A 22,579-nucleotide genomic window follows, 5' to 3' on the forward strand; every position below is an offset into this window, starting at 1 on the left:
TGCAGCCTAGATACTCCATCCAGCAAGGCTATCCTTTAGAATAGAAGGAGAGATAAAGAACTTCACAGACAAGCAAAAACTAAAAGAGTTTAGGAACACTAAACCCATGCTAAAAGAAATATTGACAGGTCTACTCTAAATAGAAAAGAAGCAGGATGCTACAAAAATGAGAAACTCATAACTGGAAAGGAGATAACTGCCATGAATTACAAAAAGAATAAACACAAAATTGTAAAAGAAGACATTTAAATCATTAAGAGTGGGAGAGAGAAGCAAGGAAAGCCACTGTGGAAAACAGTATGGAGATTCCTCAAAAGACTACGAATAGACTTACCATACGACCCAGCAATCCTGCTCCTGGGCATATATCCAGAAGGAACCCTACTTCAAAATGACACCTGCACCCCAATGTTCATAGCAGCACTATTTACTATAGCCAAGACGTGGAAACAGCTTAAATGTCCATCAACAGATGACTGAGTAAAGAAAATGTGGTATATTTATACGATGGAATACTATTCAGCCATAAAAACTGACAACATTACGCCATTTGCAGCAACATGGATGTTCCTGGGGAATGTCATTCAAAGTGAAGTAAGCCAGAAAGAGAAAGAAAAATACCATATCAGATCGCTTATATGAGGAATCTAAAAAAACAAACAAACAAAACATAAATACAAAACAGAAACAGACTCATAGACATAGAATACAAACTAGTGGTTGCCAAGGGGGTGGGGGGTGGGAAGGGACAGCTTGGATTTTAAAATGTGGAATAGATAAATAAGATTATACTGTATAGCACAGGGAAAAATATACAAGATCTTGTGGTAGCTCATGGGGAAAAAATGTGACAATGAATATATACATGTTCATGTATGACTGAAAAATTGTGTTCTACACTAGAATTTGACACAACATTGTAAAATAACTATTACTCAATTTAAAAATGTAAAAAAATAAATAAATAAGTAAATAAAAGAGGTGAACATCAAAAAAAAAAAAAAAAAGAATGTAGATGTGTCTGAATCCTAGCTGAGATTCAAACCTGCATGGCTCTCCCCCTACACACATCCTATTGACAGAGCCAAATCCTAGCCCCTACCCAGCCAATTGGATCCATTGTGTAGCAATTGTTATGACATTCATATAATGGTTGATACAGTGAAATATTCTAAATTCACTGCATAGTTACACAGCCTTTGGCTTTAGCTATATAAACACAAGGACTAAAGACCCAAGGACCTTCTAAAGTCTACTGAGGGTGGACCTTGGAATGGTCAAATCCATTCAGGTTGTGCAAGTGTTGTTTCCTAATGTCCCATCAAACTTTAGGACAATCACAAAATTTGGCTCTGAATCCTTGCTCAGTTTTGATAACTGAAATTGCCAGACTCAATTCCCTGCTTGGCAGTACACTTTGAGGAATCACAGGTTCTTCCCAGGATCTGGGCTAGAGAGCATTTGATTGAGACCACTCTGGGTCCCAAATGCATTCTTTGATCACGTCAAAGTCAAGACCAAAGACACAAGTATGTTCTCTCTCTCCCTCTCTCCCTTCCATCCTTCCTCCTTCCTTCCTTTCTTTTTTCCTATCTTCTTCCTTAGAACAAGTCCTCTGTCTCCGTGGGGCATTCCCCTAATCCCCAGCCAGAGGTTCAGGCACTCTTTGCCTTCCTACTTCGTCTCAGAATTTTAATCCTAGTACGGGAGACTCAATCTCTAAATCCCTTTTGTGATTCTTCTCAAGAGGCCCAGAGTTCACCAGACAGATAGGAATCCTTTTCTTCTGGCCTGTTTCTCAGAGTTTCTGATGTGATTTCGCAGATTAGGTTCCTACCATTACTCTTGCTTCGCTTTTTAAAAAACTGTCAAAATACCAAGAGATTCTTTTTAAGCCAGTTCCCTATAACTGTATGTTGGCCAGTTAGTTGGTTATAAAGTCTTTGTAAGGAGAGTTGTGAACATGGATTAGCACGTGATCTCTGCAAGTGGACAGATCTGGGCTCTGCCACTCACTAGGTATGACCTTTGGTAAGTGCCTCACATTCTCCAAGTCTCAGTTTTCTCATCTGTAGCATAGGACTCATGACCACTGTGAAGGTTAAAAGAGACCATGACCCATGTGTAAGACACATTGTAATTGCTCTGCAAGTGTTTTTCATTATTATTCTAGCTCTACAAGAGCAGGGATTTGTTTTGTTTTGTTTTGTTCACTGCTGGACACAGTTTGGTACATAGTAGACACTCATTAATTATTTGTTGAATTATTCAATATGTGTCTTATATTGTCTTCTGTAATTCCCACAGTGCTAGGTACATGTAAATGTCTATTAATATCAAGAATCTTGAAATAGCATAGCTATAAAACCCCGAAAGATCAAGACCAACATTTTATTTGATAGCTGAGGAGACTGAGGTTCAGGGAGATTGAGTGAGTTGTACTAAGTTTTCGAATCAGTGAAAGGCAGTGTGGATAGTTAAGAGCCTAGACTGCAAAGCCAAGACACATAGGTTCAGATTCCTACTTCTACTTACTAACTCTGTGATTTGGACAAGTTACTTTACCTCTCTGTACATCAGTTTCCTCATGTATACAGTGAGGATAATGAATAAAACACCTAACTCATAGAGTTTTTATGAGCATTAGGCAAGTTAATATATATGCCTGGCATATAATACATGCTTCATGTATTAGCTATTATTATTTATTAGTTATAGAGTTGGGAGTCTTCCTACTTTCAGTTCAAGATGCTCGCCAGTACATTGGTTGGTTGCATTAGGTATTTGTCCGCTGGAATGGATTTCTCCAGGTTTCTGGAAAGTATAGAATTTTTCTGTGATAGGCAGAGCAAGTTAGCCTGCCTCAGATCTTCAAGCTATGTCTGGTGGCTTTTCACTGTGATATTTAGATGGCAGATGCACTGTTGTTTACCTTGTCACCTGGAATGGGTCTATGTACTTTTCTTGGTGCTGAAAATGTGTCTCGTACAAATACTTTTCAGGGTCCTCATCATCTTTTAATTCTTAGTATCTGGCACATATTTGAGATCAGTTAGACATTAGTTATTTGTTGAGACAATATAACCTCCTTTAGATCTTTTGTCATATGATCGTGCAGAAATAGCAAGAGTCAGTAAAGTTTTTCTGTAAAGGGCCAAATAGTAAATATTTTAAGCTTGTGGGCCACACAGTCTCTGCCACAGCTACTCAACTCTCCTGTGAAAGCAGCCACAGATATAAGCAAATGGGTGTCTCTGTGTTCTCATAAAACTTTATTCACAAAAACAAGTGACCGGTCTATGCATGGGTTGTAGTTTGCCAACTCCTGGTTTATACAGTAGCAAGAGATGTAGAGACAAAAATGGATAAAAGCCGTAAATCTAGTTAGGAACATGTACTCAAATGAATTTTAATCATTTAATTTCCATTAAGTCAATGAGCCAAGGTTTAACGCATAAACAGTTTCATTTGAATTCTAAGCTTTTCTATCAGATGTTGTCTGGACCTGTTTTATCCATGTTGGTAAATGAATCAAGCAGCAAAGACCAAAATAAAATTAACAAGGTACAAATTACTGTGGGGACCAAGAGCGCAGCGGTTTAAAGTTAGTGCTTAGTAATCCTTTGGGGTTCTTACACTTTTTGAGTGCCAGTAGGTGTAGACCATAGTAGTTGTTGACCGACTTAGGACATGGTTGGTCAGGGGCTCATAGGGACAGTACGGCACTCCCGGGGGGTCCTGCTTTCTCTGTGCCTATTGCTTCTACCCCCAAACCTACACAATAAAGTCTCTACGTTTGCTTTTTAGAATGTTGCAGAAAACAATGGGGCAAGGGTACTTATTCATTCATTTGACAACCAACTGAACATCTATTCTATGCCAATGATTGTGAGAACCTAGAGGAGGAAGCTAAAAGGATGAAAATATGCATGATCCCTGCCTTTACAGAGCTCACAAGCTAGTGGGGAGACAGATCAGCAAATGGGTGATAACACTTGCAATTGAGTGTGATATTGTTAGTGTCATTGGAAAGCATCGAGTTGTAGAGTTTTAAAATCATATACTGGAGACTTACATTGGATTTTGAGGATGTTCAGAACTAGTAGCTAGTTAAGCAAAATTAAATACTAGTATAATAGTTAATTTTATATGCATATGGATGTGCTTTAAATCATATCTCATCCCTAGAAATAAGACACTCAGAAAATAAAGACTTTTTCTCATTTGGTTAACTTATGAAGTAGCCAATAAAGATTCCAATTTGTTTGACATTTGTCTGGAAGGATAACAAACCAAAACAGACCTGGGGAGAGGCAGAGTCCTTCATTCTCTAATTATCAATACTAAGCTGCACAGAACTTGGTGCTGACAATAAGGCAGAACTATCACTCATTATAAATATGTCATGACTAAACCCTATCTGATGTATTTGGCATAGGAGAATAATTGGAAATTCTGTTTATGGTCCTATTTACACTGCTATTGTCAAAATTAATGATTCACCATAAGTGAAAGGTTTTACCTATATTCATCACTATCAGCGCCTATGACTAAATTAAAATGTGTTTCTATTTCTACAAACTTTGATTTTCGTTGCAAAGCCCCAGACTCAAACTTTATGTCCTAACATTTATGACCAATAGCTTAAAGTCTTCTCTAAATTGACAAAGCCTTACTCTTCAAAATAAACATTCATTTTTAATAGATTTTATTAACTACTGAACAGATAGACACGTGTAGCATACGTCTAAGGAATGACAATGAAACAAACTCTGAAGTATCCACCGTCAAGAGACAAGAAACAAACATACATTAAAAAAATTAACTTAACTTTTGTATAAGTAATGCGTTACATGCTACAAATTCAAAATTTACAAGAGGGTAGACATACATTGAAAATTCTATCTTTTCTTATTCTTTTTATGGCTGTGTAGTATTGTATTTATAGATTTAACATCAATTATTTAACCAGTAACCTGCTGATTTATATTTTGATTGTTTCTAATGTTTTGCTGTTATTTTAAAAAATGCTGCAGCTACTAACCTTGGGTGTCAATCATTTAACACATATATGAGTACATCTGTAGAATAAATTCCCAGAAGTAGAACTGTTTGGTCAAAAGGTATGCATATTTTGTTTTCTCTTCTGTTTTTTTCTAGGCATGAGTATTTTTATACAAAGAAAATGTATGCTTCTACCAGCAATGTGTGAGAGTGCTTGTTTCTCCATACTTTCATGAATGAAATGTGTCATTAAGCTTTTTCAATGTTATGGGTGAAAAAGATGGTATCAGGGTAGAATTTAAATTTGCATTTCTCTTACGAATACTAAGGCTGAGTATCTTTTTTCTGTATGATTCCATTTATATGAAGTTCTCCAAGAGGCAAAACTAATCTATGATGACAGAAATTGAAGTAAAGGCAGGGGTCAGAGATAGACTGGGAAGAAGCAGGAGAAATTCGTTCAGGGCAATGAAAAGATTCTGTATTTTGATAGACGGTCGGTGTGAATGCAACCTCGGTTTAGATAAAAGGTAAGCATGTAAGCACCGCACACAGTGTCTGGTTTGTAGCAGGTGCGTGTTAAGTGACTGCTGAATGGAATGACCTCGCCCTAAGTGACGTGGATGTAAGAGAATGGATTCGCGTAGGACTTCTTGTTGGTTCCACCGCCTCCCACGGACAGGAACTAGCCAGGACCCTAGAGTTGCACTTAGGATCTACCTGAGCATCTTTTCATATGTTGATAGCCATTCGTATTCGCTCTTCTGTGAACTATTTGTTCCTCTTCTTTACGTATTTTTGGAGGCTTTTTGGTCTTTTTCCTATTGATTTGCAAAAGCTATTCAGTTAGAGAAATTTGCTTTTTATCTGTTATTAACCCCTCTTATCCCCAGTTCATTTGTCTTCTTACTTTGTTTAGTGGTTTCTGTCATGCATACATTCTTTATTGTTGTGTAGTCAAATGTTTCAATCTTTTCTTTTATGGTTTTGGGGTTGTCTGACATATTGAGAAGGTCTTCTTGACTCCAAGAGTAAAAACAACAGACATTGAAACAGAACCATGATTCCTGAGTCTTTGTGCTATAGAGTGTAAATACGATTTTACCAGTAGCATCTCTACATCTGACCTCAGACACTGAATGGAATGGATTGCATATAAAGAATTCTGCATGGTGACACTTCAGAAATCCAGTTGCTATGGAAATGTGATCCAGCTCTGTTGTATAAAAAAACACTCTTCACTTGTCTATTATGAGTAAAACACTGTGCCAGGCACTTTGTGGGATACAAAGATGAAAGAGAAAAAAAATGGATCTTTCCCTCCAAAGAGCTTGCAATATAGTGTGGGAGACAAGTATGGTTACAAATATGGGGGTGGGGGGAAAGAAGAGGAAAGCGGTGTGTAGGGATGAAGGGTGGGGCTAAGTGTAGGTTGAGTTTAGACCTAACTAGCTTTTATTGGCCTCCATATTGGATCACTGATGTTCTTACCATGCAAAGCAGGGGTTGGCAAACTTTACTGGGGAGGGCTGGCTAGTAAATATTTTCAGCTTTACAACTATTCAATTCTGCCTAAACACTGAGAGTATCTACATTCTAATGAGAGTTTATCTATGGACACTGACATGTGAATTTCATGTAATTTTCATGTGTTGTGAAATAATATTCTTTTTTAAAACTTTTTTCAAGCATTAAAAAATGTAAAAACAAAGACTAAAACACTTAGCTCGAGGACCATCCAAAAACAGATGAGAAGCAATTTTTGGCCCATGGGTCATAGGTGGCCAACCTTGATGTAGAGGAACGACTGTGAAATTCTATACCAGGAGGAAAGATGATTTGGGAGAAACCTATGAATTATTGAAATACACAAAAGTAACTCTGAGTTCGTCACTTCATTTAAGTTTGGCAAAAGGGATCTGGAAGCAATGAATGGGGGAAGCAGTGAATATGTGACTTGCTCCTGCTCAGCTAAACACTGCTTCAAGCTGAAGAGGATGGAGTTCTTTGAATCAAATTCACAGAGTCCTTCCGTTAAACTGCCTTTCACCTAATATTTCTGTCAGAAGATCTAGAAACTATGGTGATTGATGCCATAGAAACACACAGTGAGCGAGCAGGGTGATGAGCTTGTGGATTGCGGCATGGCTGAGAGGGAAAAAGCTTTTTAGCTGCCAATCTTCAGGTAAAGTAATAGAATAAAATGGAATCCGCAGTTAGCATGCGGGGAGCTTTGCTGTTTACAGAGCACTCTTCACATATATTATCATCTCTAATTTTACTCAAAACTCACAATAACCCTATGTGGTAGTTAGTTTTATGATTTTACAGATAGGAATCTGATTCTTCTTACAGCGGTCTTCACATTGCCCTAAGCATAAGGACCAGATGCTCCTCAGTGCCAAGGCTAAGACAACAATCAGCAAATAATACGTGTCTTCCTTCACTTACAATGGGGTTACGTCCTGATAAACCTATCATAAGTTGAAATATCATTAAGTCGAAAATTCAGTACACCTAACCTACTGACCATTATAGCTTAGCCTAGTCTACCTTAAACAGGCTCAAAACAATTACATTAGCCTACAGTTGGGCAGACTCTTCTAACACAAAGTCTGCTTGAAAATGAAGTGTTGGCTATCTCGTGTAATTTATAAACTACTGTACTGAACATGAAACAGAATGGTTGTCTGGGTGCAGAATGGCTGTAAGTGTATCAGTGGTTTCCCCTCATGATCGCCTGGCTGACTGGGAGCTGCAGTGGTTGCCACTACCCAGTAATGCAAGAAAGAGTATTGGACCGCATAGCACTAGCCTGCAAAACAGTCAAAATTCAGAATTCAAAGTAGGGCTTCTACTGAATGCATATCGTTTTTGCAGCATCCTAAAGTTGAACCATTGTAAGTCAGGGATCATCTGCAATGATGAAGATGATGATAATAAAAGCAGGCTAGTCACTGGATGTTGGTTATGTGCCAGATACTAAATTAGGCAACTGACACATGATGCCTCATTTTGGCCTCACAACTGCCCAAGTATGGAGCCATCATGGCATTGTGTTTTCAATCACAAGCTTTGGAGGCAGATAGATTCACATTCAAGCCTTTGTTCTGCTCCTTATAGCTCTGTGACCTGGGACAAGTTACAGAACTTCTCTGATTTTCAGTTTCCTGATCTGTAAAAGGCAGGTAACATAATGCTACCTATTTCTTCTGACTACAGCATGAATCAAATGGGATAATGAATGTAAAATGCTTAGCACAGTAGTGCACGTGTAGTAAGTGCTCGATAAATCTTTATTATGACTACACAGAGTTTTATAATAACTCTGATGACCCTGACAAAGGTGATTAAGACAATTTAATGGAATCCACATACGTGGCATTCAGACCTTTAAAAAAAAAACTTCGAAATAATTATAGACTCACAGGAAGTTGCAAAAATAATAGAAAAATCCACATACCCTGCACCCAGCTTCCTCCAGTGGTGACATTTTATATAACTGTAGTGCAATAACAAAATCAGAAAATTGACATTGATATAATACCATTAACTAAAGACTTAATTCATTTTTCACAGTTTTTAAACCTGCCTCATCTAAAAGTATGCTACATAAGACCTCTTTGCCTCGCCCTGGTTATCAGAGATTTTCTCCTATGTTTTCTTCTAAATTGTTAAAAATAATATTGTTTTTATTTAAATCTGTTATCGTTTGGAATTAATTTTTGTGTATGGTGTGAGGCTTAGGTTGAGAGTTATTTTGCTTTTGCGTATGGATGTCCAATTGTTCTAGCATCCTTTATTGGAAACGCTATTCTTTCTCCATTGGATTGCTTTTGCAGCTTCATAATCAATTGAACATATTTGTGTTCATCTAGTCTAGGATCCTTATTCTGTTCCATTGATCTACCTGTCTATTTTTTACACACTGTGACTCAACTATTTTTTTTTAGTAATCAGAATGCAAACTTGCACAGATCTAGTGGCTCATATTCAAGGAGGAAGTATCAGAGCTACTGATATACCAATACCATACCATCTTGGTTACTAGGTATATAGTAACTGTTAACATTACATAGTGATTCCTTCCCCTTTATTCCTTTTTGGAAATGATTTAGCTATTCTAGTTCCTTTGTCTTTCCGCATATATTTTGGAACAATCTTGTCTATAGATACAAAACATCTTGCTGGGATTTTGATTTGCATTAAGTCTATAGATCAATTTGGGGACAATTAACATCTTTACTGTGTTGAGTCTTCCAATCCATGAACAAGGTATGTCTCTCCACTTATTTAAAGTGGTATTACATCTCCTTCAGAGTGATTAAAAATGATATTGTATTTTTAATTTCCTTCCACATGTTCGTTGCTTCTATATAGGAATGTGATGGAATCTTGTGTGTTAATTTTGGGTCCAGCAATCTTGCTAGCTCAATAATTTTACAAGCTTTTTTTGGTTCATTCCTCGTTATTTTTTACACACTGTGACCCAACTGTTTTTTTTTAATAATCAAGATGCAAGTTTGCACAGATCTAGTGGCATAGGAGGAAGTATCAAAACTATTGATATACCAGCTCATAGTCATAACTCTACCTCCTCACACACTTAAGTCTTCTGAGGGCACAACACACACAAGAAATCTTAGTTACAATAATTTATTTTAAAGTTAATATTAACTCACTAATATAAAGACAAAAGCCCTGTCTTACAGGTATGCATTCTTGAACTAGAATATTTCTTAGCACCTAAGCTCAGCTCCATTGATCAGTGTAGGGAGCCATGTTCATTTATTTCCTTCCTTCGTTCCTTCATTCAACAAACAATTCCCGAGAGCCTACTCTGTATAAAGCCACTGGAATAGATGCTGTGAACCAGAACTAAACAAGACACACATACTCTCAAATGTATTTGCCAAGTAACATCTTGAGCTCAAAGTAGAAATTTTAAAAAAGGATGTTTATGCAGCTTCTAACTTCCTGAAGATTGAATTATTCATTCAATTAGCCAGTGAGTTCCCAAAGTGTCTTATGATGTGGCATTTCCACTGGGAAAAGCATGAGAAAGAACACTGTGGTTAGAGTTCTATTGACATAATGCTGTATCTTTAAAAGCAAAAAGAAACGGAAAAGGAAGCAGCCATCCACCTTGTAGTTTGATCAATGTGGTCACTTACTGTGCCCCCAGCCCTACTTTAAAGGCCCTCACTCAGTCCCAGGGTCTGCAGGCTGCCCTTCTTGCCAGCAATGATCGTTTGACCCTCAGCTGCAGACTTAAGAACATCTCCAGGCCCTAATATTGGTCTCAATCCTTGCTGCACATTAGAAATCACCTTGTGAGATTTTTTAAAATTTTAAAAATACAGATTTTAGGGATCCAGACCAGACCAATTGATTCAGAGCCTCCGGGGCTTGGGCCTAGGCGTAGGAATCTTTTAACAGCTCCCCGGCCAATTCTGAGGCATAGTGAGAACTCAGAATCACTGTAAATCTAGTCCAACCTGCTGATTATGCTTAAGTCCAGTCTTTGCGAACAAAACTGTATAATTGGATTTTGTGAAGGTTTCACTCACTGTGTTCCAGGCACTGCAGCAAGCACTTGACACATTATTTTGCTTTATCGTCACAAAGTGGCTTGTGGGGTGCAGGGGGGTTGAGGGGGAGGAAAAATAGCTTTTATTCCCCATCTCCATCATATCCCTGAAAACAACTCCAAATAACTATATACATAAAGAAAAAACACTGCTAGGATATTCAAGATGAGCTCCCCGAGGCTGTCCCCTCCAACTAAACTGTGCCTAAGTCACTCCTGTCTGGAAATCCAGGAGCTGCCACTGCTTCAATACAACCGTGTAAGGTACGTATCACCCTCCCTATTTTACAGTTGAGAAAACTGAGTCACAGGGCACTCAAGTGATTTGCCCAGGATCACAGAGCTAGCGGTAGAGCTGAAGCCATTTCTGTTCACCAACCTTAACCAGCGCTGGGACCACCCTGCCTTAGTTGTCACTGTATAGCCAGCACCTAGCCCGGCACCTGCCCCAGCACGTGACAGATGCTCTAAATGAATGGAAAGGCTGCAAAGTCGTGCTCTTTACCACTTTGCACACACCTTGTCCCAAGGTCCAGGCCCCTTTGTACCCTTGTTCTAGTCACTGGATCTATGTTTCTTCCCCGAGGACTCCGGTCGTTATGGTCTGACTCAGCTCGGCGCCAGGTCTGCTGTTCTCCCCAGCTTACAAGTATTGAATGTTAAAACACAGCATACCACAGCCGGTGATTTCAGGTAATTCAGAAGTTTCTTATATATATGTCCCCAGAACCAGGTGTCTGCCTGTGCCCTGCCCTCTCTACCCCAGGGATTCCCCTTGCTTGGCCCATCCCTGAGTGAGAGGATCCGCTAGTTAGAGGGCTCTCTGATGTTCAAGTGGAGGGAGAGAGAGCACACCCGGTCCTAGGGATACACACACATGCGCGCACACACACACACACACACACACACACAGACATACATGACAAGAGCCTGCCTGCATGATTTTTAAAATAATACCGGGGCAGTCATCCCAGTGTAGGGGTCGTGGGGAGATCAAAAGAAGCAAGGCAGGTAGCCTTGTAAGGAATTTATCGGGCATAGTGAGTACAGCTGGGGCTTCTGACAGTTTCTGACCTGGCCAATGTCAATGGTTTGGCCAAATGTCACTTTGCTCAGAGTGAATTATTGCGTTCAACTTTATTTTCCCACAACTCAGCCCTGACACTAGCTTACCATGCCAGGACTCTTGCAAGTATACTTGCACGTAGGTGGTACTGGCTTGCCATCCCCAGCTCGGTATGGAAAGTCCACCTGCCAGCAGGAGGGGCCCTGGAACGAGGTGCACAGCCAGTCACACCAGGCTGCAGGGGATGCCCAGGAGAAAGGTCTGCGGGAGTTCCCGGCACCTCATGTAAAATTTAGTTACACTGTGAAATGTTTTAGTTTGATGCTGCATCTGTCTGGCTATTTGTGTGGCCAATTCTAAGCTAGCCTGTTGTCCCAAGATTGTTTTTTACTGAGGTTTATTTAGCTGTTGCAGAAGGCTGGATCTTTCTGTTCCTAGTACCAGTGAGTCTGCTGGAGGTCTTGCAATGTTGAGGTCCAGAGGGCCTTATCGGCACCATTATCAGTACTCCTCTGTTTAAAGGGTTTATTTTGTGTTTCAGCTTGGTAGATTGCGGTATCAGGATGTGTGGCCACTCATAAGGCGCATCCCTCCAGGGCCTCTTTTACAGGAGCTGCTTGTCCAGTTAGGGGCAGCAGGCATGCCCCGTAGTTTGGGGAAGACTCCTAATAGTGCCTGGTCTAGGAGACTCTTCAGGGCTCTGCCTTCTAGGTGTTTGCCAAAATGGTAGACCTAGGGGACCACCTCATGTCTATCCAACAGTTCTCCGCATTCTTCCATGAGGTCTAGTTACTAAGGGCACTAGTAATGAGTCCCACTGTGCTGGGCTGGGCTGGGTGTCTGTCAGGCCGTGAAAACAAAATATAGGAGAGGAAGAGGTAGGGCCCTCCTTCAGAGAATATTGTATTCTGGATGGGCCCCCCTTTTTTTTCTTTTCTCTCTTAAATTTTTTTTAATTTCAAAATAATCTTAAACCTAGAGAAAAGTTGCAAGTACAAAACAAAGACTTTTTTTCTTCAGTTGACACTCAGTTGCTGATCTTGTCCCATCTATCATAACCATGCCTTTTATTTTTTTGTATTCTAATGCCCTGACATCTGGGGCCTTGCTGACCCTGGAGGGACTGCCACTCTCAGGGTAGCCAATTCCTGGAGATAACAAACAATTTGCCAGAGAGGTGGTTTCAATGCAAATCAGCCAATCCAGAGTCCACCCGCCCCCAACTCTCTACTCCAGCCACCATCCATGGACTCTAATCACATCAAGGCCAGGTACCAGACAACCAGGGACAGCCCCTGTGCCCAGAGCCCACAGAAATTATTCAAAGTAGCCAATCCTAAGCCTACTTACCCTGCCTTGTCTGTTCCTTCCTATGGGAACCTCTGGTATCTCACCAGGTTCTGCGTTGCTGAGGTGCTCCCCTCCGCCATCTACCAGAGCCTCCCATTTTTTTTTTCTCAGCACAGATATTGACTCTACTTCCGACACCGATTACCTGTCATAGTCATTTCTTTGCCTGCTGGTCTGGCCTTTGCGCCACGCCTGAAGTAAAGAAAAGCCCAGATGTTTCCATCAAACACTTCCAAGTACCCCCTGCTCCTGATTATCTCTGGCCCTGCCTGATCCCACTGTGTCTGTGTGGGCAGATCGTCGTTCCAGGCTCCCCAACCCCCCCGCCCCACTTCCGTACCCATGAGTGTTGTAATTCCATCTTCTTTTCAAAGTCTTCTGAGAGATCATCTTTGAGATTATGTAAGTAACTTTGCATATTGATGTGCAGCGAACATGGGGTGTGTGTGAGAGGGACATAGAAAACAGTTCATTTTGCTACCCTGGCACAAAAATTCCTAAGTCAGGCTGCGTATATATTCTTAAAGACAGGAAAATTGGGGGTGGTTGCGGGGAGTCTCGCTTTGGCAGCCTTTTTCTCATCCTGCCTCTGTTAACCAACCTCAGGTTAATCTGGGGATGTCTGTTCCCCAAGCCCATGTCCGCCGTGGACCCCCAGTTAGCCAAGGCTGTGAGACTCAGACTCAGCATCTAAGTCCATGTAACCACCCCGGTGAGTCACCTGGGACACCGAACCTTCTCCCAGCCTCACACCACTTGAAGGAGCAGGCCTGCCCAACGCCTCTCAGGGTCTGTCAGGCGTACTTGAATTCCAGACAGGAAGGAAAAATGAGAACTTTGGTTCATTTAACCAATGGCACTGGGAAGCCATCTCCCGGGTGAGGTCGGCTTTGGAGCGGAAAGGCCAGCTGTGCGGTGAGCTCCCGGCTGAGTCCTAACTGCCCCCTGCTGGTGCCGGGGCGACATGCTCTCCCCCCATGGAAAGGGCTGCCCCCTCGCTCTTACACATGCCAGGTGATGCGGGGACTCTGCTGGAAAGAGAGTGGGTAGTGTGAAACTGATGGAAGAGCATTTCAGAAGGAACAAAAGAAGGAAAATGTGAACTGAAGCACAACCGCAGATCCACAATGGCACCGTGGTTTGCTGTGCTTGTCAGGAGCTCTTGGTCTACCCCTTGTTATTATTTATGTGCATCTCCAAAGCTTCAAACTATCATGATTACTCACAACTATCATCTCAGCTCATCTCCATGTTTGTATTCCTCGGGTTGCTATTTGGTTTGTCTCATGGTATGGGACGCTGTCTGTATTTCTGCTACACCCAAATATCACTGGGTAGTAAAGACGCCACAGGCCTGGTCCCTCGAGTCTGAAGTCTACCTTCTGAGAGGCAGATGTTCTGAGGGTAAGCACTGGCCAGGAAAGGCACTGTTTTCTTCTCCCAGACCTGAAGCGCTTCCTCTGGCCTGTGAGAGGGGCAGTGCAGACCCTGTCATATTCTCAGACTGTCACATCCTTGCGTCTATTCCTGGGACCGTAGGATGCTCACCTGCGTTCAGTGCCAACTCCCAGTTCATATGACCAGCACTGGCTTTGAGACAAAGGAGAGTACAAGGAGCTCCAGCCATCATCTGGGGCTCGGCTCCAAGCTGCCATTTTTGATTTCGTGGTCCTGCCTTTGCTTTTAATTTAGATGACTTCAATGCTCCCTTTTTCCTACCTTATCTAAACTTGGGTCTGAGTCCTTCTCTTGATAAATTTACAAAATACACTTCATTTTCCTCCTTGCATTGGAAGTTCTCTTGTTTCTTGGTGGGGGGCAGAGGTGGGCAACTCATAGGTTGGAATGTTACTGTGAGGTTCTGGAAGAATCCCTGAAACTGCTCTGGTCACTAATCCTTGTCCTCCCCCTTCCACATATCCCATCTTCTCCAATTTACATACCTCCCCTTCCTCCTACAGTCACTCAAGAAGCTCTAGCTGCTTAGCCTCATTGTCTATTTCTTCCCCAAAGATGAACCCAACTTGTAGAAACCAGACCAAATCCAGCTAGTCAGGGCTGCCCACAAGGGCCTGGGGCGTCCCAAGGCAGTGCCAAAGGAATCTCGACTGAAGATCATCGGGTCACTAATCAGAAAGTCCAGGCTCCTAGAGAGTAGATCTAAACAGCCTCACCTGCCCCTAGAACATGCGCCAGGGATCTGTCCAGAAAAGAGCTACTCCAGCACGGACTCAACTATCAACAGCCTGCATTCTGCGCATCTGATTTTGTTCCTTCTTCCAGCTTGTCCTTATGCTTCCTCCTTTTCTGTCTAGTCTTAAAGATGAATAAAAAAAAATTGACCTTGGTAATAGAAGGCTCTGGAATTGAATTCTGGCTCTTCCTCTTACAAATGTGTGTGACCTTCAGCAAATTTTCTTACCTTCTGAGCCTTAATTTCTTCACCGTTAAAATGCAAAAGCACATCATCGACCTCTCAGAGCTGTCTCCAGATTAAATGGGATAATGTACATGAAGAACACATCATAGCACCCAGTGCACAGTAGGTGCTCAAGCTCACGGTGACTGTTATTCCACTTCTGAGCGAGCCACTGAGGCAGCATCTGTTCCACCTTGTGGAAGGCTGGTTGTGGCCCAATGTGCGTATTCCGCTCTTCATATTTGAACCTAGCGACTCCTCAGCTGGAGCACTTCCCTCCACAACCACGTGGGTTCTCTGCCTCAGCCTCAGCTCTGGCAAACCAGCTTTTTCTTAATGGGCGTGGCCCTTGGAACCTCCTTTTGAAGCCCCTCCTCATTTCCAGCCCTTCACTGTGCTTCAACAATCACTGCTTACGCTGGGCAGGCCCGGAAAAACGGAACTACAAAAGCTAAAAAAGACCAGATCTTAAAACCAAAGACAATTGGAGATTATGTGGTCAAAGATAAGATGAGGTATGGGCAGGTCAAGGTGAAGTTCAGAAATGATTCCAGAGCCACAGCAAGTCTGCCATAGTACGCCTCTTAGGTACGGTTCAGTACGCTTCTTAAGGGACAAGGTGTGCCTTGTGTGTTCTAAAAGGAGCCAAGCTAACCTGGACACCCGCTTTCATTCTCTTAAGTGCAAGTGTAGTGTGGCGGCTGGAGCCCTCAATTGTCAACCAAAATATATGAGAATGCTCCCTGGGAATCCGGTCTGAGATTGTGGAGAGGGGGTCTGAAGCCATCACTCTTCTGCTCGAAACTTTGAAATAACTTCTTATTGCTTATTGAATGAAATTCAGTCTCAGCCCACAACATTCAAATGTTTTCCACAAGTTAACTTCAACCCACTTTGCCAGGATTATTTCACCTTCTTCCCTATTCACACCCACACTTCAGCCAAACTGGACTGATTATCCCCTGAACATGCTCCCATACACTCCCACCCCTGCGTCTTTGCTTTTTATTTTTATTTATGACTTCTTCCCTGTCTCCCATCACTACCTACTGAAATTCAAGTCCCTCTGAAAAAATGGACTCTCCCACCAATCCTTTCCTGCTCCCTCAGCAACCCTCCAACTGGATGTGCAGCTCTCTCTTCCCTGGGAACCATGACGGAGTTTATTTTCTGTCTCGCTTCTGGCGTGGATTCTAGCTAGAACCTCGGTGGCAGCCCTTGCTGGGGTTCAGGCATACTCGCAGTCTGGTAAATTGAGGGAACGGTGGTAGGGCTAAGGGCCTCTGAGGAGATAAATCCTCCGGAGGGGAGGAAATAACAAAGCATGATACAGCTGACTCAAGCACAAAGCCCAAGTCCGCAGTAGGAAGGTGTAAACTGGAGTCCAAGACAATGGCTGTTATCTGAATCGGCCCAGCCCCGCCTCCCTGGATGTCTGCCTGTGTCCTATCCAGGTACCTGTTTGCATCCAAGAAGGATTTTCATGGCAGCAGGAGGAATGAGATCCTGACCGGCTCTCCCTCACACAGCCCGCTGAGGCTCAAAGGCATAAACAATGTCTAAAGGCCTGAGGTGGTCCCAAACGAGGTCAGATTGCTGTGAAGGAACAAGGAGGGTGCTCCCAGAGTAGGCTTTCCGTGAAAGGAGAATGTGGATGGGTGATCAGAGTCTAGGTCACTGGAAGGGGTCTGGTTCAGGACATGCAGGCATCCTGGATATCTTGTACATGAGCCTCCAAAGGAAGGAGCTACATGTAAGCCACTAGAGAGTTAGACTCCTCCAGGGCCCAGGCAGTTTTCCTTTAGGACACTTCAGACCTGAGTCTGACGGAGTAGAGATGGCTCCCTGAGGAACCATCTTGATGAGGATGGATCAAGTCAGCACTCTGTGCTGGAACCAGTCCAATCTGGTGGTCAGGTTGGGCCCATCTCTGTTTGATGAGGGTAGTGGTTAGGACCAAGGACTCTGGAACCAGCTACCTGGGTTCAGCAGCTTCCTCATACATAAATGAGGAGAACTTAATCAGTCAATTGAGAGCAGCAAGTGGGACTACCTTGATGTTAACAGCTGTGAAGTCCATTTCAGGAGGCAAGATTAGGTCGCCAATAACCCAGTGGACTAGATCAAACAAATAAAGTGGAGGACCGATTCATGCATATGTGGAAGCAACCCTAGAGATTCTTGGGTCTATTGAAGGAGGAGAACCATTAGAATTCTTGTCAGAAAAAAATGGGTATGTATGGGGGGATCTGAATTGCCACTGTAATCTGGATATTGAAAGATGAAACTTTTTTTAAATTAAGGTATCATTGACTTACAACATTATGTTAGTTTCAGGTATACATCATCATGATTCGCTATTTGTATATATCATGAAACGATCACCACAATAAATCTAGTTAATATCCATCATTATGCAGAGTTTAAATTTTTTTTCTTATGATGAGAACTTTTAAGATTTAAGGGGATCTTATTTTTAATTTGCAGGCTTATCATACCCTGTCGTGCTGGCAGCACCTCGCAGATCAGTGGTGATCACTGGAGAGGGACTGCAGTGCTCGGTGGAGCAGTGGAGAAGACTAGGAAGCCTGGTAGAGTGATGCAGAGACTGCAGGGCAGAAGTTGGGGCATCCAGTGGGGCAGCCACCGTGCCTGTGTTCATGAGCACAAGGAAGATGCTATGAAAGACTATGAAGGGTTAAACCATTGCCACCACTCTTAGCACAGCCTAAGTCCCAAACTACAGGTAAGACCCCCACCCCCATCCTCAGGGGCTGCCAGAAATGCTTGGGGTGGAGAACCTGGCAAGAAGCTACAACCGAGAAATTCAGGTTTCTTGGTTGTATCCTTACCTGCTCTCTCTCATTAAGTTCTTTGAGGACAAGTGCTGAGTTCTACTCATCTCTGTATCTCCCGAAAGCCTGAGCCCTAGTCCTGGCAAAACGCTGCAGGGCAGAGTCTGGTGTCTGGTGGAGCAGCGCAGTGCCAGCAAGAGCACACGGGTTCCCAGCACAGGCGAGTCTCCTCCGCCTCACCCTCCCCAGTGCTGGAAATGTCTTACTCATCTCCACCCGCCAACAGCATCGAGCCTGGGACTTACTCCTTTTTTCCCTCATTTTTCAGCTTTCTTTAGATATCATTTACATACCATGAATTCACCCATTTTCAGTGTCCAGTTTGGTTTGAATACATTTCTACAATCCCGCAAACATCATCACATCACATCATTATGCAACACTCCCATTATCCCCACATTTTTCTTTGTGCTCCTTAGCAGTCATCCTTGCCCCAACCTCCAGACCCAGGCGACCACTGATATGTCTTCCATCATTATAGTTTTGCCTTTTCTAGAAATTTCATATTAAGGAATCATACAGAGTATCCGGCGTCTTTCATTGCCTGTGCTTGAGATTCACCCATGTTGTAGCACATATCAGTAGTTTGTTCTTATCTGGGATCAGTGGCCAATTTGAACTCATGAAAGTTTAGTGCTAATATGGAGGAAAACCAACTCTCCCAAGTTATTTCAATCCTACAGTGAAGGTGAAAGGGGAACAATGAAAATGCATTTAGTATGCAATTTCCAGTTTGCAACAGTCACCATTTTTACCTGGGACAAATCCCACTACAGATAATAGATCATGAGTTTTACGTTGCTAACTAAATAGCCACAAAATGGTAATATTCATGTCTCATAAAAAAGTAAAATTGATAACTGGGTTTAAAAAATAAGATTGTTCTTTTTCAGTGGTGACTAGTGTTCCACTGTATGGAGAAGTCACATTTTGTTTACCCAGTTGCTAACTGATGGACATCTAGGTTGTTCCTAGTTTGTTTGTATGAATAATGCTTTCAGGTACATTTGCACACAAGTCTTTGTGGGGACATATGCTTTCATTTACCTTGGATAGAGACCTAGGAGTGGAATTGTGGGGCCCTATGGTAACTGTATGGCCTTTATCGATTTGAAGCACCTTAGCAGGGATTAAGCTTGTAGGAAGCTGAAAGTAAGCCCTGTGGAAATGGGACACATGATTAGGAGTTTGTGAGAGAATTCTAGCAAAAGGGAGATTACTGAGTAGAGGGGCAGAAATGCACTAAGAGATAAAATAATCTACTTCATAATTTGTACTGCAATATTCATCAAGCCTAAACATTTTATCAAATGCAAAACTGCCTCAATTTATTCTAATTGTAGAACTTCACATTGACTGCAGCATACAATATTAGGCACGTGTGGGTGGACAAGTACAATGATCAGGCATAGAAAGGCACCTAAAAATCTGAACAGCTGACATGGATGTCCACTTTTAGGGAGCCATTGACAAGAATTTGCTTTAACAAGAAATTCCACTTCAAAATTCAGTTGCAATTTCTACTCTTTGGAGAGGCTACCATTGCATTATTTGTATTGTTTTTCTACCTGGTCTCTGCAGAGGCCATTCTGAATAGTAGTCTCCTCTTGAAATATGAAACTCTACCAATGAAGTTTTGGAGCAAGAAATTATGAGGGAGAACAGGGAAGTCTGTGATGACAGGAATCACTATTACATAGATCCAAATACACCCACAAGTCAAATTTGTCCTCTGAAAATTGATCTAACCCAGTTAATTAATAACAAAGAAATCCATCCTTACCCAACACAAGAGCATAAAAAAAAAGAACCTCCGTTGTTGAAGACTTATAGATGGAGAATTCTGGTTATTCATTTTTCAGTTCTCAAATATGCAGACAGAATTTGTGCTTGAGTCATAGGCAAAAAGTTTAACCATTTCATCTCCCTCTCATTGGAAAGATCACCCCCAAGCACCCTGAGTGATTTGAGCATAGGTACCCGATGGTTCAGTAGACGTGGTTTACCAGAGACTGAGACACATAGGGAGGATTTTAGAAATGTCCATCGCATTACAGAACTCCTTTTTCTTTAATGAATATTCACAGGAATATTTCTTTGACCTCAACATCAGGAAAGCCATGCATCTCCTGAACAACTGGATTATTTTTATTTTTATCCTATGTACGTGGTTCTCAGAGTGTGGTCCCCGGTCAGCAGCATCAGTATCACCTGGGAACCTGTTAGAAATGCAAATACTCAGGCCCTTCCCCAGACCTATCAAATTAGAAACTCTGGAAGTGAGACCCAGCAATCTGTGTTTTGATAAACCTTCCTGGCAATTCTGATGCAAGCCAAAATTTGAGAACCACTGTCCTGTTCAACTGTTGGCTGAGAACCTTGGAGCCAAATTTGCAGCCTCTCTCTAGCAACCGTTTTCTAATCCCTCTCCCCACCACCTTAGGGGCAGAGAAGAGTTCTTCAGCACCCTTAGCGTCCCAGTTTCACAAAGATTTTAAAAAGATTTTGCCAATGCTAACTGAATTGGACTGAAACCAGGAAACCCAACTTCAGAAAATTGGTAATTTATTTGTTCAATGTCTAACCCAAAAGGCTACATTAAGGTTGTATTACAATTGCTTAATCTGTAACCAAGTAGTTGGTTTTAAAACCCTGGATGATAATATTGGCCAATTATGCACCAAAACCAAACAAGAAGTGATTTTATCATTTTGTATAGGCTAAATGCCCTGCAACTTTAACTACAAATGATTAACTAGACATGGGTGTATTTTGTGGGTGAATTATAGGGTAAAAGAAGTAGATATAACAGCAGATACATTTAAATTACCTATCATGATTTGCTTGTTAGCCTGGAAATCTCTTGTTTTTTAGTTAATAAGACATACACAAAACCTAAGTCCACGATGCCAAATGAGCAAATACGGCTCATTGTCAGGAACGGAGTGTTTTTCAGCTCTTGACGCTAATTTTTAACCTTTCAGAGTCCAGGAAGAACCTGTTTCTTAGCTCTGCTACGGAAAGCTTGTGTGACCTTGCATGAGATAAGGTTCCCCACTCTGAACCTCATTTCTGTCTCTGAAGAAAATAGAGGATTTGATTTCCTCATCTCTAAGGTCACTTTCAACTCTGATCCACTGGGATTCTAGAATCCTAGAGGTCCCAAAACACCAGAAGCACCCTGGACATGACTGCTCTCTCCTGACTTCTGACCAGAGGGCAGAGGAAGCGGGAAAGGCACACTGGTAGCCGCAGCCTGAGGCAAGCATACCTGAGATCTTCGGAATTCGAATAATTTTAGACATCACGTGCTTACCAAACAGTGCTGTGTGGCCATCAGCTGAGGTGTGAATTGGGAGGTACTGTTTGGTCTTCGCTAAATGCTATGCTGGAATCCCAAAGAGATTTTATCATTAGCTCTGTGAGAACAAGATATGAACGGTATAGAGCCATTTTCCATAGAGCCGGTCTTAAAAGAGCCAGCCCAGTGCATAAAATTACTTAACGGTATATACTTAAAAGCTAAGGGATTTGGGTTTCTCCAAACATTCCCCCTCCTCATTCCCATCAAAAACAATTATTTAACTGGGTAATTCAACCTCTGGAGATCATTTCATAAAGGGTGGTGGATAGGTGTGGTTTGGGTTGCTCCAATTAACCAGGTAATTGATTGAATTCATCCAATTCACTTTCCCTGGAGAATTTATTGCGCCTGTTATTTCTGTCGGTGTGAAGAGCCGTCTTTGTTTGCGCCTCCCGTTTATTGGCCAGATACTTTGCTGCTTCTCATTCCACTTCCCAGACTAATTCTAACATGGATATGCTTACATGCACCTTACTACAAAAAGTTTCTCCTCACTGAGACGTTATCCTTCAAATGTGACCATTTCAGAGACTATTTCTTAGCAGGTTATGTTATCAAATGCTTTTCAACTGCTGGCCTCCCACTCCCAAACAACCCCCTACCCGACACATAGACATCAAAATCACATACTTACATGTTCTGTAATCAGGGGCATTTCTTGCTGGTACTAAGGTAATTGCCTTAATTTTCTGCTTCCTTCAGTTGATGTAAACATTATCTACCTGCGCATCACCTTTGGAGTAACCTGTGGGATTTTCTCATTTGAAAAGAATGATTTTCATTCTTCCAAGTCCTTTGGGGTCAGGATCTTGAGCTGTGTTCTGCATGATTTTGTTTTGGAACAAGGCAGGTTCGCCTTAACCATTTCTAAAGAGAGAAACCCTCAACAGCATTTTTAAAAATATATGGCATTAAAACAGACACTTAAACA

Source organism: Camelus bactrianus, chromosome X, assembly GCF_048773025.1.
Source record: "Camelus bactrianus isolate YW-2024 breed Bactrian camel chromosome X, ASM4877302v1, whole genome shotgun sequence".
NCBI lineage: Eukaryota > Metazoa > Chordata > Mammalia > Artiodactyla > Camelidae > Camelus > Camelus bactrianus.